This window comes from Lithobates pipiens, unplaced genomic scaffold (genome assembly GCF_037356315.1).
Source record: "Lithobates pipiens isolate NorthernLeopardFrog02 unplaced genomic scaffold, aLitPip1_a1.2 Scaffold_23, whole genome shotgun sequence".
Taxonomy (NCBI): domain Eukaryota; kingdom Metazoa; phylum Chordata; class Amphibia; order Anura; family Ranidae; genus Lithobates; species Lithobates pipiens.
This window is the reverse complement of record NW_027507785.1, coordinates 131682661-131701842: the sequence shown is the minus strand read 5'-3', so window position 1 is coordinate 131701842 and position 19182 is coordinate 131682661. Positions and strand designations below refer to the sequence as shown.

Genomic DNA, 19182 nt, shown 5'->3' with positions numbered 1-19182 from the left:
TTTTGTTTTTTTTATCCTACCCTACTGACTCCAGGTCCTCCGCCCTGACCCCTGTACCCTGCCATATTGACCCCTGGTCCTCCATCCTGACCCCTTTACCCTACCCTACTGACCCCTGGTCCTCCGTCCCTGACCCCTGTACCCTGCCCTACTGACCCCCCTATCTTGTCCTGCTGACCCCTGGTCCTTAGTCATGACCCCTGTACGCTAACCTACTGACCCCGTTATCTGTCCTGCTGAACTTTGTACCTTGCCCTGCTGACTCCCCTTGTCTTTCGCCCCTAGTGACTCCCTGTCTTCTGTTGTGCTGACCCCTTTACTCTGGTCTATTGACCCCGTCTTCCATCCTACTGTCCCCTTTACCCTGCCCTACTGACTCCCTGTCCTCTGTCCTGACCCCTGTACCCTACCCTACTGACCCCCTGTCTTTTACCTTGTTGACCCCAATACGCTGCCCTACTGATCCCCTGTCTTCCATTCTGACACAACTGATCCCCTATCCTCTGCCCTTGTGATGCCTCTTCTCTGCCCTGCTGATCCCCATACACTGCCCTGCAGACCCTTTTCCTCTGCCATTCCTGTCCACCACACTCCTTAAGCCCCTCCTACTGTTAAGAGTTTGTCCACATCTATATTTCACTGTGGCGTGTTACGCACGCCGCAAATGACTTTGTCCCTCATTCCAAAGTTCAAAAGTTGTGAGGTATGCACATTCCACAGCAATGCCCATGTACTGGTGATGTCACCTTCTGACTATAACATAGTTACATAGTTAGTCAGGTTGAAAAAAAAGACACAAGTCCATCTAGTTCAACCAAAAAAAAAAAATTTGAAAAAAAACATTAAAAAAAGAATATCCAACATATTTCATTTGGATACCGCTAATCTGGTATCCCTTTTTGGTCAAAGGTTTTTCATAAATAAATGCTGATCATTAATAATTGAATTGATAAACTACAGTTACCCTGGAGAGGAGGCCCTAAAAAGAGGGCCATTTCAAAACTCTAAATGAGTTGGATATATAAAATTAAAAGTCTTAAACCTTTCGGACTTAACGTAGACATAGAGATCAATGCCTTTATAGACAATGCATGAGGGGTGTAGAATATATTTGATATATGATATTAGCATAAATATGTTTTTTAGGAGAATGGTAGGTTTTTTGTTTCTTTTGTTCTTGTCCTTTTTCTTCTCCTTTTTTTTAAATTAATTAAATGAGGATAGACTATTTCCTTCCATTTAAATTAAACTTTTAGGAAGGCTGGTCCTTGAGCAGGAATCGGACACCGTGGGCCATCTGAATATGTGTGGCTACATAGTTTCCAATACGAGTTCAGTCCACAAGAAAATAGAGCTTGAGTTGAGCTGGGACTGTGTTTTAGACCCGGATCGCGTTCGATCCGCACGAAAATGGCGACTGAGCGCAGCCCGTGGTTTGGCCCATTAGAGATTCGATTCATCTCCATAGTCTTCGAAAAAATGGTAGCCGTTCGAAAGTGAGGCTTGGTTCGAACGTAATGTCGACCTCGACCTCTTCCGAATGGAATCGAGGCTTGGTTAAGCCGTGACGCTATTTAATGTGATGGATCAGCATATCACCTGTGCCCCAAGAGGATGTAAGATTTTACAAAACATGTCGGGCTGTTTGTGCTGATACCACCACGCTTAGAATATTCCCTAGCACGGGTGTATATTTGTTCTTAATTTTAACCATTTTTTAATGCATATTTTTTATTTGTTAGAATCGGACCTATTCGGTCATACCTTTGGTCTGTTGTGTATTTATTTTATTTTAATAAATCTGCCGACTGCTTAACGGTACGTTCGCGATCGGAGTCCTCTTTTGTTTTCCCCCTCCCCTCGCTTGTGGCCGGGTGGCCCGAGCGTTTTGTGTTTCACTGCAGGTTTGCGTATTGAAAAACTTCAGTATCTGACGATTCATTGGGGAGCTTTAGATAACTCCAGGTATCCAGAGTGATCGGACGGCCACCTTGCCTTTCTCTACGGTGACCGAGAGGAGAAGCAGGAAGTACGATGGTTTCCAGAACTTTTCGATCTAGGCTGGTAACCTTCTCGATTGATCCGCACGGATTCACATCTCTAGTAGTGTATCGGAACGGAATACACACAAAAGAACCCTGCAGAGGGCTGTCTGCTCGCGCTAACGACTCCGCTGGTTTGGAGTCCACCCATTGCGGTAAGAGTCAAACCATTTTCAGATCTGGATGCGATAGTGGCAAAGTCAGGAAGGTTTCACCGAATTCGTAAAAAGGACTGATTTTCCTGTTCGTTGTTTCTTTGGAACTAAGATTTTTTTGATTACAAGGACTCCCTTTTTCTTGATTGAATTTTCACATGATGTTTTTTTTGATTCATTTGTATTTTTTATGTAATTCATATTGAGTTTTTTACTCTTTTCACCTTGAGTTTTCACATATATTCAGCGCAACTTTATGTATAATTTTTTCTGATCATTTTAAGCACTATCCCTGTAACAGAAAGATAGCTTTTCTGTTGAAAAACAAAGGATTTACTGGCTGAAATAGAAGAAAGAAAGCTTAAAAAAGGAAACTACTACAGTCATCACATTTAAGAATTGGTAAGCTGCAATATAATAAATGTTTGCTTTTGGGTTTAATAATGCTTTAATTGTACTTTGGATCTGAATCGTCCTTAGGATGTTGACAGTCAAAGTTCATTGCTATTGGACAGAGACTTTTACAGAAGATTAAGAGCCTTATTGCATATTCTCTCGGGTTGTAAATTGTGAAGGTCCTAGACAACAAAAACAAGATAAGGACTGGCCATGGTGGCAAAATTTGTATAATTAGAAGGCTGACTCAGGTCTCAACTAAAACAATGGTCAGACTTAAAAAAAAAAAATCTTCTCAATACTATACTTTATTTAAAAGTTGCCTTATGAAAAAGTATTATTAATTGCAAGCAATTATATTAGCAATAATTTCTATTGTGTTATTATTACATTATAGGGAGCATTTATATGCCTACTTAATTGAACAATTTCATTTTTTTTTTGTTTATGTACTTTTACAATATTTAACATATATTCATTATATATTGTTTGAATTTTAATTTTGCTCATTGAAATATATTATTCATATGAGGGATGCATGTTTAAAGTATTATTTACATCAGTGAAATTACTTTGAATAACCATTGTGTTTTCATTACCAATTACCTCATCCTCATAGGTATTTGGAGCAAAAGTTAATTACCATCATTCAGACATTATTAAAGCTATATATTTTAGGAAGAGACAATAAGTCGGACAGATACTGCCATAAAAGAGACTACACCATTATATTTATGGTTTTGTTGAAGGCTTAGGTCAGAGGTTATTTGAAGCGAAATCTTGATATTTTTAAGAAAATTCCAAAATTTATTTTAATCCAATACTGCCCCCTTTAGGCAGTTGTGCAAACAAGTGTATGATGAATTATATGCAATTTGACATCATTAATTATGTGGAAAACACATCCACACCTACTTTCTTTGGGGGGATAAAAGTTGGTAGAAAGATTAGGAATGAGAAAGAAACAAAAGAAAAGAAGGAAGGAGACAAAGCTGATATCTCTCAGACAAAGGATTTTGAGATTTCTGGTAAAGTATATATTTCTATTTATCTGTAGGCAATTGACTAGAGATACATCTGCCTGGACTATTTAGTCTTTGTAGCATGAAAATTTGAATTTAAATAAATTCTAACTGCAGTATGAATTGTTTCTTTTCCAATCAATGAAGAAATACACACATATGTATAATCTCATTGAAGCTGATTTCAGTTTATAGTAAATGATTTAGTTAGGATGTATACTCAAAATAAAATGAATTATTGGAAATGTATCTTACATTAAATATAAGTCACCTTATTAAATATAAGTCTTGGTTAAATCACCAATTCTGTGTATGGTATGACAATGTTGTCCATGTGCAGTTAAAGTAAATTTGAGTTTGCAATATCTGTTGACTGAGAGATGTAACGTGTCAAAATCACCACCTTTTTGTTTTCACATCCTGTTGAGCCACTGATAGCTATTAATTACTTTCAAGGAGTTACTCAATCTTACTACCTTGGTATTTTTAAAACAACATCCTGTGGTTATATTCTCATCTGCTGATTCATATGCTGCGTTTTTCATCAATTATATTTGGATATTAATCTGCACTGTGAATTAGCTAGGAGGAAGGAGCCTGATGTGGGTGGCGTGCAGGTGCTGCTAAGCCCGGGGCCCGTGAAAACTCCTTCCCGGGATGCAGCGTTAATGAGATGAGCTCCCCCCTCTTCACCCCTCACGCTGTCTGCTTTTGCTCTGACCTGGGATCCATGGCCGGGAGTGGCGTGGTGGAGCGGTGTGCCGGCGGCATAGACGAGTGCGGCATCTAGAAGCAGAGTGGCGGTGAACACGGCAGCTCACCCCCCCCCCCCCCCCCCCCCAGCAGGGATAGAAGTGGTGTGTCAGACCAGCAGTATAGCGGCTAAGCCTGGAGGAGCTGGCCGCACTAGGAGGACCCAGGAGGAACAACGGAGCGCCTGGGGGTCTCGGATAGCTGGTGGGGGTTATGGTAGTTTCCTAGCCCTTTCCTCCAGCCCTTCACCATCCCCACCTTCAAAACAACAGCTGTATGCAGGTAAAAACATCCCCGGACTGGGTGACTATGCCGAAATCTGAAACCTGCACACGTGGGGAAGACATCTGTATGGTAAGCTATGAACTGGCTATCATAAAGTAAAGTATGTACCAAAGTACATGAGAGATGGTTCCTTGCCCCCTCTAGTGGTATCCCAGGAAAATTGCCCGGACTTTTATAAATTTTCTGCTGATTCTCTAGTGAACTCCCTTTTTTTTTTTTTTATTAAAATCGCAGAATGAAATTATAGAACTGTTGGTAAGAAGAAAGAAAGGGGCAGGAAAAAAAATGTTTTTTTTTCCGCTACGCATCTCTCCGCATTCTCCTGCACTGATGTATAAAATTTCTAAAGGAAACATACTGATATTTAATAATATCTATTGATACTCTGCCTTTGCATAGATTCTGATATATTTTCGGGTATGCTGTGACGGAGGGCAATATAAAGGGATCATTTCCTCAGGTGCCCCAGTTACTGATTACTGTGAGGAAGGGCACCGGACTTACCGCATACAAATACAAATATAGCACGGGTGGTAAATAAAGGTGTGTTAGGTAAGCGGCATAGACCCGAGTCGCCAATAGCTACGGATGCACTGATGCGCTAACACCTATAGATGTACAGGAATATATCTCGATGCGTATCTCAGTGCAAAGGGACTGTTTTTTTTAAGTGCTCCTGAGCTGAACTGCAGATTGTAAGGTGTAAGCAGGGGGCTGGTGACCTGGCTACATATAATTTATAATTTTTTTTTACCTTGGAAGGGGAAGGGAAAAAACAAAAGGAAAAAGGAGCTGCCGGTGACTGACCCCTTGTCTTGTTCTGTTTCCTGTCCCCCCCCCCCATATCAGAATCCTATGCGTGGATTCTCTCTGTACTTCTCGGTACTTCCTTATATTGATATGAGAGGCTTTGGGGGTAGGGGAAGAGGGGGTAATAGCCAGAATGAGGGGGAGGCCGGCAAAAGGAGCGGGTGCAAACCCACCTAAAGTAACATCTAGTCCCAGGAGTATCAAGAAATATATGACAGTTGAAAATGGCAAAGACAGTCCCAGTAAGCAGACTGGGGCTAAAAGTAAAACATCTGGGGAGGGGAGAGGAGATCGCAAGTAGTTACCAATATTTTGCCCCAAAATACAGATATGGGGGTAAAGGATTTGGGTCCCGAAACAATACAGGACAAGCACCTGCCAACAAAAGATGAGATGGCCGAGATGTTTGCCAGGTTGGAAGAATTCATACAGGGGGAATTAACAACCATGCATGAGGACATGAATCATATGCTTAAAAGAGTGGAAGAGGTAGAGGGAAAAGTGGAAGCACAATCAGCGGGCATGTCAGAGTTTAAAGAACAGCTGAAAGAGTTGCAGAGAGAACAAAAATATCTGAGGTATGGTCTGGAAGACCAAGAGAATTGCAGCAGGAGGAAAAATTTGAGGATTAGAGGTCTCCCAGACATTTTAGGGGAGGGCCTACAAGACAAAATGGATAAAAAAATGTCACTGTAGAGATGTCAGCCGGAATACCTAGAGATGTGATCGTAAGATTCCACAATTATAAGGATAAAGAGATGATCTGGAAGAACCTAAAAATAACCCCAGCTAAGTATGAGGAGTCACCTTTACAGATTTTTCCTGATTTAGCGCCAGCAACACTTAGAAGGAAGAAAATGTTGAAACCCCTACTAGACGTATTACAAAAAAATAATGTCCAGTATTTATGGGGATTCCCCGCTAGTCATATTAGTAAGAAAGAGGGGCAATCGGCAACACTAAGATTTCCAGAAGATACAGAAGCATTCTGCAATAAATTGGATATAGCAGTAGTAGAGATTCCTGGCTGGTGGGAAGTACAGGCGAAAACAGCCAATATTCCGGCCCAACAACATTGGCATATGATAGACAGATCAAAGAAAACCTCCAAGAAGAAGCCAGAATAAAGCTGATGGGAGAGGACTGGCTGGACTTATGAGAGTGGGGGTAGATGGGGTGAGGATGGTGGGGGAGGTGCTGCAGGAGGGGGGGTGAGGTGGGGAGGGGGCTCTCCAAATAGGGGGCAGAGGCTTGCCGAATCCCTATCATTGGAGCTCAACCTCTTGGGGGGGGGGACCCGGAGAATAGGAAGGTCCAGAGAGACCTAGGTTCCCATAGCCTTTGCAAGGCAAATTCCCCCATGGGATGTGGGTTTGGGAGGGGGAGGGTGGGTTTTTTTTGGGGTGGGGAGGGAGGGGTGGCATGGTCTCTCCAACACATAGGAAAGGGGCAATAGCAGCCTGAGGGCATCATGATTTGGAATGGTAGAGGATAGAAGGGGGCAGTGGGAGGCTTTTATTTAGATGCCTACAATAAAGGTTGTGTGATACAATGTCTGAGGGCTCAATACCGTAGCAAAAAGAGCTAATATCCTAAGAGAAATGAAACATTTAAAGGCAGATATAATTCTACTTCAGGAAACGCATATTGCTCAGGACTCCAGTCTGAGGATTTGGTCCAGCGAGTACCCATACTGGTTCTATGGGGATTCCCCAACTAATCGGGCTAAGGGAGTTGCTATAGGATTTTCTAGACATATTAGGTTTGTACCTGAGGAGAGAAGGGTGGATTCAGAAGGGCGCTACTTATTCCTAAGGGGAAGAATAAACAAAACAAGGTACTCAATAGCAAATATCTATGGTCCTAATAGAAAGCCAATAGGGTTTTTTTTTGGGGAATAGTGGAACAGTTCATGGAGGGGTTTAAAAGGGGTTGGACCTTGCTGGCTGGGGATTTTAATTTTAGTATGGATCCTGGAGTAGATAGCACGTCCCTGGCACAGTGGGGGGAGAAGGAGCAGCGGAAATGATTGAAAAAGAGGCTTCACCAACATCAATTGATGGATGTGTGGAGAATACAACACGCAAGAAGTTGAAACTACTCCTTCCACTCCGCTGTGCACGGGACGTCCTTAAGGATTGATTTTTTCTCAGTAGAACATAGGATGCTGAATGCTTTGCAGAGTTCAGACATAGAGATTGGGGTTTTCTTGGACCATGCCCCAGTATCAATAAAATTAGAGATAGTAGGGGAAAGAAAGGGGGCTAAAAGTTGGAGACTGAATGAAGCACTGTTGCTAGATAAAGAGGTCGTCGATAGGATAAAAAGAGAACTGGAATGGTATTTTAAAACAAATAGCAGAAGTTCCACTTCGGAATCCACGATATGGGAGGCCCACAAGGCCTACATTAGGGGAATTCTGATTGCAATAGAAGCTGCAAAAAAAAGAGCGACCGTAGAGAAAAGGTAAGGTTCATATGGGGAAATTGACGCCCTCAAACAGAGCCAACAAATTTTAGGCACTAACAGTGTAGAACATGATATTAGTATAAAGAAAGAGCGACTAAAAGAAATTATAGAACAAGAAAATAGAGATCTTTTCTATCGGTTCAAGAAAGAGAGGTGTTTATGGCGTGATATGTCGAATAAATATCTTGCGAAAACACTAAAAAAGAAAAACAGTGCTAATTTTATTGAAAGTATAAAAACAGGGGAAGGGGGAAGGGTCTTTTCTACCCCAGAGATTGCTGTGGCTTTCCAAGATTATTATGTGAATCTATATTCAATAACCCAAAACGACTCCCCGGATATTGTCAACAAGAGATTAGATAACACCAGAGCCTTTCTAAACAGTTGCGATCTGAAAAAAAAATATCCCAAGAGAAAATTGCCCCCCTGGAAGACCCCATAACAGAAAAAGAAACACTTAATATTCTTCAGGAGTCCGCGAATGGGAAAAGTCCCGGTCCAGACGGGTTTACTATCGCTTACTATAAAAAAAATTGTGACATCTTGGTGCCTAAAATGGTATTATACATGAATGGAATAGGCACAGATTGGGAAATCCGATGGGAAGCGCTTGAGGCTGAGATTACTATTATCCCCAATTAAGGAAAATACCTCTCTTTGTGCCCATCTCCCTACTGAATGCTGATGTAAAATTGTTTGCAAAGATCTTAGCGAACCGAATGAAGTCGGTAATGAATGACCTGGTCCAAGTGGGATTCTTCCCTGGTAGGGAGAGTAAGGACAAAGGCATTAGAACTCTTTTGGCTATACACAAACTGAAAGAGAGCAGATCCCCAGGGCTACTACTGTCTATAGACGCCCAGAAAGCGTTTGACAGAGTAGACTGGGGATTCATGCAAAACTCTCTGGAGGCAATGGGGGTGGGCCCTAAAGTGGATATATGCACTATATAAACATCCCACTGCGAGGGTTAAAATAAATGGGTCTCTATCCCGCCCCTTCAAAATGTTTAATGGGATGTGGCAGGGCTGCTCCTTGTCCCCTTTACTATTTATTTTAACAATGGAACCTTTGTTGGCCAGGTCGGCAGACAGCCTGCGTCCATTTGAGCAGCTGTGTGTGGCGACGGACGGAAGAAGAGGGATTTTGAAGATATATAAAATCCTGATGGAATTTAAAATATCGGAGCCCCCTCTCCATATATAAAAAAATGGGATGAATAGATTGGGACAGGCAGTACAGAGGCAGAAGTGCATAAAATACTAAGGATGCCGCATTCAATTTCACCAGATTGTAGACTTTTGGAAATGAACTACAAATGTATGGCTCGGTGGTATTTAACCCCAGACAAAACATACCATTTTCAAAGAGAGGCTTCTAACTTATGTTGGCGAGGATGTTCAGAAATAGGATCTATGATCCATATATGGTGGACATGCCCCAAAATGAGAGAATTCTGAAAAGAGGTAATATTAACAACCAAGGAAATTTCGGGCTTAAAAATACCAGAAGAAAAAAGGGCATCTTTGCTACACGGAGTTACGTTGCCCATTAATCAATACAAGAAAACACTTATACCTTGCTTTTTAAATGCAGCAAAGAGTTTAATTCCTCGGATGTGGAAAAATCCAAAAAGTCCCTCTTTGAAAAGTTGGTTTTGTAACATAAATAAAATCTACAACTTAGAGTATGTAAAGTTCAGTGGAGAAATAGGTGAAGCGAGGTTTGTAACGAGATGGAAAGATTGGGAAAAATATAAGCAATCATTGAGATATGCCGAAAGGATGGCAGTTGCATAACAGGACCCAGGGCCAAAAGGGTACATTTTTAGATACCTGGCGAGACCGAGGGTGGGTAGCGGGTGGGGAGTTGGGTTAGACGGGATATTATTTGGTAACATTGTATACGGTGAAATGTTTTTTTTTTGCTGCCTATGGGGCAAAAAAAAAAAGAAACACCACACTCAAGGTATGAACCAAAAAGTTGATTTAAGTCTCCCAAATGGAATCACCAAGGTGGCAAAGGAAAAACAAAAATGATTCTGCACTGATTTTTAGCAAATAAATATATATTTTGCATACTTTGTATTCCTTTTGTCTTCAGGTCAACGTGAATAAACCAAGTTGATTTATTTTGTTGATTTGTGGAAATAAGTGGGAATCTCCTTAACCCCTTGACCACTGGGCACTTAAACCCCCTTCCTAACCATACCAATTTTCAGCTTTCGGTGCTCTCACATTTTGAATGACAATTACTCAGTCATGCAACACTGTAACTATATGAAATTGTTGTCCTTTTTTCACACAAATAGAGCTGTCTTTTGGTGTTATTTAATCACCGCAGTTTTCTTTTTTTTTGCGCTACAAAAGAAAAAAAGACTGAAAATTCTGTAAAAAAAATGAATTTTTATTCATTTCTGTTATAACATTTAGCAAATTAGTAATTTTTCTTCATAAATTTTGGCCAAAATGTATACTGCTACATATCTTTGGTAAAAATAAGTACAAATTGGTGTATATTATTTGGTCTTTGTGAAAGTTATAGAGTCCACAAGCTATGGTGCCAATATCTGAAAATCGATCACACCTGAAGTACTGATGGTCTATCTCATTTCTTGAGACCCTAACATGCCAGAAAAGTACAAATAACCTCCAAATGACCCCTTTTTGGAAAGAAGACATCTCAAGGTATTTAGAAAGATGCACTGTGAGGTTTTTGAAGTTGTAATTTTTTCCCACAATTCTTTGCAAAATCAAGATTTTTTTTTCACAAAATTGTCATATTAGCAGGTTATTTCTCTCACACAGCATATGCATACCACAAATTACACCCCAAAACACATTCTGCTATTACTCCCGAGTATGGCAATACCACATGTGTGAGATTTATACACAGCGTGGCCACATACAGAGGCCCAACATGCAGGGAGCACCTTCAGGTGTTCTGGAGCACCCAGGACAATTCTGACATTTCTCTCCTACATGTAAAAATCATCATTTATTTGCTAGAAAATTACATAGAACCCCAAAACATTATATATATTTTTTTAGCAAAGACCGTAGAGAATGCAATGGAGGTAGTTGTAACTTTTTATCGCACAGTATTTGCACAGCAATTATTCAAACGCATTTTTTGGGGAAAAAAACAGTTTTGTGCTTTAAAAAAAAAACAGTAAAGTTAGCCCAATGTTTTTGCATACTGTGAAAGATGAAGTTATGCTGAGTAAATAGATACCCAACATGTCACCCTTCAAAATTGCACACACTCGTGGAATGGCGCCAAACTTCGCTACTTAAAAATACCGATAGGTGACGCTTTAACATTTTTTACTGGTTACATGTTTTTAGTTACAGAGGAGGTCTAGGGCCAAAATTATTGCTCTCGCTCTAACGTTTGCAGAGATACCTCACATGTGTGATTTGAACACCGTTTTCATATGTGGGCAGGACTTACATATGCGTTCGCTTCTGCATGCGAGCACACGGGGACAGGGGTGATTTAAAATTTTATTTTATTTTTTTATTGTTCATTTTACTTTATTTTATTTTGACACTTTTTCCCCAAAAATTAATTTTTTGATCACTTTTATTCCTATTACAAGGAATGTAAACATCCCTTGTAATAGGAATATGGCATGACAGGTCCTCTTTACAGTGAGATATGGGATCAATAAAACCCCACATCCCACCTCTAGGCAGGGAAGCCTGAAACAAAAAGACAAAAACAAAAAACTATCCTGGCTTCGATTGTATTGGCGAGTCAGTAGAAGCACCAGAGGGCAGTGGGGGGGACGGGGGGACGGGACCTCCCCTCTCGCCACCCGTAAGAACGATCAAACAGTGGAACAGCCTCTATGATCATTCTTATGGTGTAGGGAATCGCTGGCTGAAAAAGCTGATATCTGAATGATGCCTGTAACTGCAGGCATCATTCAGATATCCACGCACAAAGTCAAGGATGTCATATGGAAGTGGTTAAAATGCATTTTTTGTTTTTCACACAAAGTTGTCCATTTATACAATATTTCTAACATATAGCATGTACATACCAAAAATAACACCCCAAAATAGATTCTCCTACTCCTCCTCATTACAACGATACCACATGTGAGACTTCCACTGCCTGGCCACATACAGAGGCTGAGTACAGCCAAGCATGGCCGAGTATGGCTGGGTACAGCTGGGTATCGCTGAGTATGGCTGTGTATTACTGAGTAGTGATGGACGAACTTCCGACAGGACGTTTCGCGAACCGCGAACGCGGCTGATAGTTCGCGAACCGGAACGTTCGTGGCGGGCCCCATTGACTTCAATGGGAGGCAAACTTTGCAAACCTACAGGTCAAAATTGCAGCCACAAAATAATTAATAGCTGTGCAAACATAGTCCCACCACATGGCCAATGACATAACACATGTATGAGGTGAATCTGGGATCGACAACTACAAGCATTCTTTTTTTATATGGGAAATTGTTGTGACAATTCAGGACTGTGGAGCGCATGAAGGCAATGGAGGAGAAGGAAGGTCAGGGACAAGGGTAGGCAAAGAAGAGGGTGCAGGAGATGATCACCAGCAGCGTGACATACAGCAATGACACCTGCACCGTGATAGAGTCATCTGACACCAGTACCGTGATAGAGAGCACTGACATCAGCAGCGTGACATAAAGCACTAACACCAGCACCGTAATATACAGCACTGACAACAGCACCGTGATAGAGAGCACTGACATCAGCAGCGTGACATAAAGCACTAACACCAGCACCGTGATATACAGCACTGACAGCAGCACCGTGATAGAGAGTACTGACATCAGCACCGTGATATACAGCACTGACACCTGCACCGTAAGCAGCCTCAGGAGGAAGTCAGCATAGCACAGGGATGGTGGGAGCCCCTCATAATGAGCATAGCACAGGGATGGTGGGAGCCCCTCATAATGAGCATAGCACAGGGATGGTGGGAGCCCCTCATAATATGCACAGCAGAGGTACTGCCCCAGGAGGAAGTCAGCACAGCACAGGGATGGTGGGAGCCCCTCATAATAAGCAGCCCCAGGAGGATGTCAGCATAGCACAGGGATGGTGGGAGCACCTCATAATAAGCAGCCCCAGGAGGATGTCAGCATAGCACAGGGATGGTGGGAGCCCCTCATAATAAGCAGCCCCAGGAGGATGTCAGCACAGCACAGGGATGGTGGGAGCCCCTCATAATAAGCAGCCCCAGGAGGAAGTCAGCACATCACAGCGATGGTGGGAGCCCCTCATAATAAGCATAGCACAGGGATGGTGGGAGCCCATCATAATAAGCAGCCCCAGGAGGAAGTCAGCACAGCACAGGGATGGTGGGAGCCCCTCATAATAAGCAGCCCCAGGAGGAAGTCAGTACAGCACAGGGATGGTGGGAGCCCCTCATAATAAGCAGCCCCAGTAGAAATATGACACCACTCAACCTCTTCAAAGAGGAGGGTACGGGCATATAGTACGGTGTGCTTTTTTTGGAAGTGAGCCAAATGAAGAAAGAAGGTCTGTGTGCTTGATTAAAAAAATTGTTTATAGACATATACATGGTCTACTGGTCACATGTGTTGAATTCCTCCGAGATCCATGCCTCATTCATTTTTAGAAATGTGAGGTAGTTAACACTGTCGTGAGCTAGGTGAGTACGCTTATCGGTCACGATCCCCCCTGCTGCGCTGAATGTCCTTTCGGACAGGACACTGGACGAGGGTCAAGCCAACAGTTCAATTGCAAATTGGGCAAGCTCTGGCCAGAGGTCAAGCCTGCCCACCCAGTAGTCCAGGGGTTCATCACTCCTCAGAGCGTCCACATCAGCCGTTAACCCGATGTTGTCGGACACCTGACGGTCTAGCCGTTCCCTGATGCTGGATCCGGATGACACCTGTCGATGGGTCGGCTGAAAGAATGACCTCATATCCGAAGTCACCAACACATCTTCAAACCGGCCTCTTCTTGCAGGCGCTGTTGGATTGGTACCCGCAACTCCTTCTCTGGGAGTGGGAATTGCTCCTCTGCCAGCGCACGCAAAAGCAGACTGCAGCATTTCTCGAAGCAAGGCCTGGAAGTGCTGCATTCTGACAGCCCTCTGTGACGGCGGTAGCATTTCCACCATTTTGTGTTTGTACCGGGGGTCTAAGTACCTTGCCACGCAGTACTGGTCCTTGACCCTTATGCTTTTTATACGGGGGTCCCTATTTAAACACTGGAGCATGAAGGCCCCCATTTGCACTAAACTGGAAGCGGTGTGGTGGCCTGGCTCCTGCTCATCATCCAGGATAATGTCGTCCTCTTCATTTTCCTCTCCCCATCCACGCACAACAACAGTTGTCCCAGAAAGGTTTAAAGCATGCTCTTCTTGCTCCTCCTCATCCGCCCCAGGAACCATCCTCCTATGACTCCTCTTCAGACTCCTGTTGTTCACTTGTCTCAGATAGAGTAGCCCCCCCTGGGAATTCATCCAGCATTGCGACTTCCTCATCTTCCCACTCCTGCTCCTCCACAGCTTGATCAATGATACGACGCAATGCACGCTCCATAAAGAAGGCATAAGGTACCATGTCACTGATGGCGCCATGTCTGCGACTGACCAGTTTCGTGATCTCCTCAAATGGCCGCAGAAGTCTGCATGCGTCGCGCAGGAGCAGCCACTGGCACGGTGAAAAAAAGCTCCCCAGAACCTGTTCTGCCGCAGAGTTCATACAGGTAGACGTTAACTGCATGTTTCTGCTGGAGCAGCCTATCAAGCATATAGGAGGTTGAGTTCCATCGCCGTCGGGCAATCGCAAATAAGACGTCTGACCGGCAGATTGTGTCGCCGCTGAATGTCAGCAAGGCGAGCCATGGACGTGTAAGATCTTCCGAAATGGGCCGAGATTTTCCTTGCCTGCCGCAAGATGTCCTGGACCCCAGGGTATTTGACAACGAATCGCTGCACGACCAAGTTTAAGACGCGTGCCATGCATGGCACGTGCGTCATTTTGCCCTGTTTCAATGCGCTAAGCAGATTGGCACCATTGTCACACACCACTTTACCAACTGTCAAATTGAGCGGTGTTAGCCACTGATCTGCCTGTGAACGCAAAGCTGAAAGGAGTGCCGGGCCAGTGTGGCTCTTGGCTTCCAGGCACAACAGACGCAGCACGGCATGGCAACGTCTCACCTGGCATGTAGAATAGGTTCTGGGGAGCTTGGGCAGCGCAGTGGAAGAGACGCTAGCAGCGGAAAAGGAGGAGTCAGCCGAGGAGGAGAGGGAGGAGGATGGAGTAGGAGGAGGAGGAGGAGAAGAAGAGCCAGGCCTGCATGCAATCCGTGGCGGTAAAACCAAATCTACACGGGTGCCACGGGTTACATGCTTGACGGCCGTCAGAAGGTTCACCCAGTGGGCAGTAAAAGTGATATACCTTCACTGCCCGTGTTTGCTAGACCACGTGTCTGTGGTCAGATGTATCTTGGCACCGACACTGTGTGCCAGAGATACATTCACTTGCCGCTGAACATGGCCATATAGCTCTGGGATGCCCTTCTGTGAGAAATACTTCCTTCCTGGTACCTTCCATTGTGGTGTTCCAATGGCCACAAATTTACGAAAGGCCTCCGAGTCCACCAGTTTATATGGCAGTAGTTAGCAGGCTATGAGTTCTGACAAGCCAGCCGCCAACCGTTGGGCAAGAGGGTTATCCGGCGTCATCATTTTTTTACGCTCGAACATTAGGCCCACGGAAGCCTGCCTTTTTGCAGAAAAACGTGAGCTTGGCGTGATGGAAGGTGGAGTGGAGGACAATTGTGAGGAGAGAGGAGAAGGAGAAGTAGAAGACGAGGCTGGACGGTGAGAGCCTGGAGTGTGGCTTTGTGTGTTCCGTTGCTCCCACTGGGCTCGGTGATGGCTGCTCATGTGCTTTCTTAAGGCGGTCATCCATAGGTGAGTTTTGGGCTTACCGCGACTAATGCGTTGACTGCAAAGATTGCAGATGGCAACGCTATTGTCAGCAGCGGACACGTTAAAAAAAAGCCCACACTGCGGAGCCATGTGCCGGTGTCCTGGGAGCGCCAGATGTGACCGTACATGGTCGATGACTCGCTCCTGATACATTTGCAGTCTGCTTTGTCCCTCCTGTGCAATGTAAGTTATTCCTGCTTCTCCTCCCTATCTGCTGGTCCATATCTCCCTCTGAACTCCCCTCCTCTTCCTCTCTTGTGGGCACCCACGTGACATCACTAGACACGTCATCATTGACGTCACCTTCCCCACCGCTATAAGTAGAGATCTCGGAGTAGGCAGCAACACCGGGGACCAACCTCCTCCTTGGGCTGATCTGGGTACTGTCGTCAAACTGCTGAGTAGCAGTTGTTGCTACTTCCTCTTCCTGATCCAATACCAAGAGTGGCTGCACATCAGAAATGTCTTGATATGGATCGGAAAATAATTCCTGTGACTCAAGCGGAAGGTATGTGGTGGTGGTGGTGTTGTTGATGGTAGTGTCTTTGGGGGTGCACATAGCAGAGAGTGAAGAAGAGGGTGCAGATCGAGAGGATGAGGAGGGTGCAGAAGAGTAAGGCTGAGTGAGCCACTCAACCAAGTCTGGTGCGTCCTTTAAAGTAATTGAACGCACCTTCTGCAACTTCCCACTTTGGCTCCTGCCCTACCCCTACCAACCCTGCGGAAGGGCCTGCCTCTTCCTCTGCCTGTAATTTTTTAAATGACCCTGTGACAAAACTCTCAGTCCCTATACCGATGAAGGACTGCTGCAGTATAGGGCAGCGGTCAGCAGTAGTGCACCTCAACCCTATGTATTGTGGACCTATACCAGTCCTTATAGAATAGCAGACTGTACCTCACTCAACCCTATGTACTGTAGTACCCTATACCTTACCAGTCCTTATAAGGACCTTTGTGGAACAAGTAGGTTGTGACTGATTAGCAGACTGTACGTCAGTCCCTATACTGATAAAGGACTGCTGCATTATAGGGCAGCGGTCAGCAGTAGTGCACCTCAACCCAATGTATTGTGGACCTATACCAGTCCTTACAGAATAGCAGACTGTACCTCACTCAACCCTATGTACTGTAGTACCCTATACCTTACCAGTCCTTATAAGAACCTTTGTGGAACAAGTAGGTTGTGTGTGACTGATTAGCAGACTGTACGTCAGTCCCTATACTGATGAAGGACTGCTGCAGTATACGGCAGCGGTCAGCAGTAGTGCACCTCAACCCTATGTATTGTGGACCTATACCAGTCCTTATAGAATACCAGACTGTACCTCACTCAACCCTATGTACTGTAGCACCCTAGACCAGGTTACCAGTTCTTATAAGGACCTTTGTGGAACAAGTAGGTTGTGTGTGACTGATTAGCAGACTGCAGCAGAAGGGCAGCAGTCAAGTATAATATTCTTTCTATATTTGGAAGAAAGAATATTATACGTGTACAAGCCTATTACCATACCACTGATACCAGTCCTGAAAAGAACCTTTGTGGACCTAATATAGTAACAGCTACTGATTAAACTGACCCTCACTGCCTCACACACAGCTTCCTGCCTGTCCCTATATAAACTGACAAAACAGAGGCTGCTGGAACAATAACTGGTTACTGGAATAGCACTTTTGTGGACCTGATAGTAACAGCTAATGATTAAACTGACTCTCCCTGCAGCACACACCGTCCTGTCCCTTTCTCTAAACTGACAAAAGACACTCAGGCTGCTGCAACAATCACTAGCACAGCACTGCCTCAAACCTATATCCTGAACTACACCTAACACCTATACCAGTCCTGAAAATAACTTTTGTGTACCAAATAGCTAGCGATTTGGGTCACTGCAATCTCTCCCTGCTCCACACAGCAACCTCTCCCTATAGTGACAGAAGAAAGAATGTAAAATGGCCGCCGGATCGGGTGTATTTATAAGTTAGGGGGAATGTCCAAGTGTCCATGTGCTGTAATGTCTCAATTGGCTGTCCTGTTCCCCATGATGGATGTGTCATCATAGGTCAAAGTTCTTTTACACAATAAACACAGAAGTCCGCCGGGCGAACGACGGCAATAGTCCGCCGATCGGGCGAATTCGCCGAGAAACGACGGCCGGGCGAACCGTTCGGCCATCACTATTACTGAGCATGGCTATGTATGGCAGAGTACGGCTGGGTACGGCTGGGTACGGCTGGGTATGGCAGAGTATTGGCAGAGTATTGGCAGAGTATTGGCAGAGTATTGGCAGAGTATTGGCAGAGTATTGGCAGAGTATCACATGGTATTGCATGGTATTGCAGAGTATTGGCAGGGTATTGCAGAGTATTGGCAGAGTATTGCAGAGTATGGAGGGATGGCTGAGCATGGATGGATGGATTGGTGGATGTGACTGTATTTGTGACTGAACAGAGTTGTGGGCAGTACAGATCCAGCCACAATCTCTCAAAAAAAAAAAAAACTGTACTCTACACTATATGCAAATGGAAGGACTTTGACATAAATATGGCACGAACAGGACTGGGACTAGGAACAAGGGGAGCAGCGCATTGGCGACTCCAGGAACAACATTATAGAGGGACACTAATAATTTTCAGTACCAAAGCATACCACTGAAAAAACTAAATAAGTACAGTAGATATAAAAAGTCTACACACCCCTGTTAAAATGTCAGGCTTCAGCGATGTAAAAAAATGAGGCAAAGATAAATCATGTCAGAACTTTTTCCACCTTTAATGTTACCTATAAACTGTAGGTAAAAATAAAACTAAAAAACTAAAATAATGTGGTTGCATAAGTGTGCACCTTCTTTTAACTGGGGATGTAGCCATATTCAAAATTAAGCAATCACATACAAATTCATGTTAAATAGTCAGTACACACCTACCATCGTTTAAAGTGCCTCTGATTAACCCCAAATAAAGTTCAGCTGTTCTAGTAATGCCCTGTACACACGATCTGACATTCAGATGATAAAATCCGTTGGATTTTTTCAGACGGATTTTGGCCCAAACTTGTCTTGCATAAACACGGTCGGACAAAGTTGTCAGAAAATCTGATCGTTCAGAACGAGGTGATGTACAACACATACAACGGGACTATAAAGAGACCAGTAGCCAATAGCTTTTGTCTCGTAATTTATTCTGATCATGCGTGGCGCTTTATCCGTCGGAATTGTCTACACACGATCAGAATTTAAACAATCCGATTTTGTTGCCGGAAAATTTTAGATATAGGTCTCAAACTTTGTGCGTCAGAAA

The 19182-nt window shown here is 43.9% G+C and overlaps 1 protein-coding gene across 1 annotated transcript in view; it reads right to left on the bottom strand.

The window, feature by feature from the left end:
* BAIAP2L2 (BAR/IMD domain containing adaptor protein 2 like 2) overlaps nt 1–19182 on the bottom strand; it is a 218081-nt gene that overhangs the window by 113998 nt on the left and 84901 nt on the right. The window lies entirely within an intron of this gene.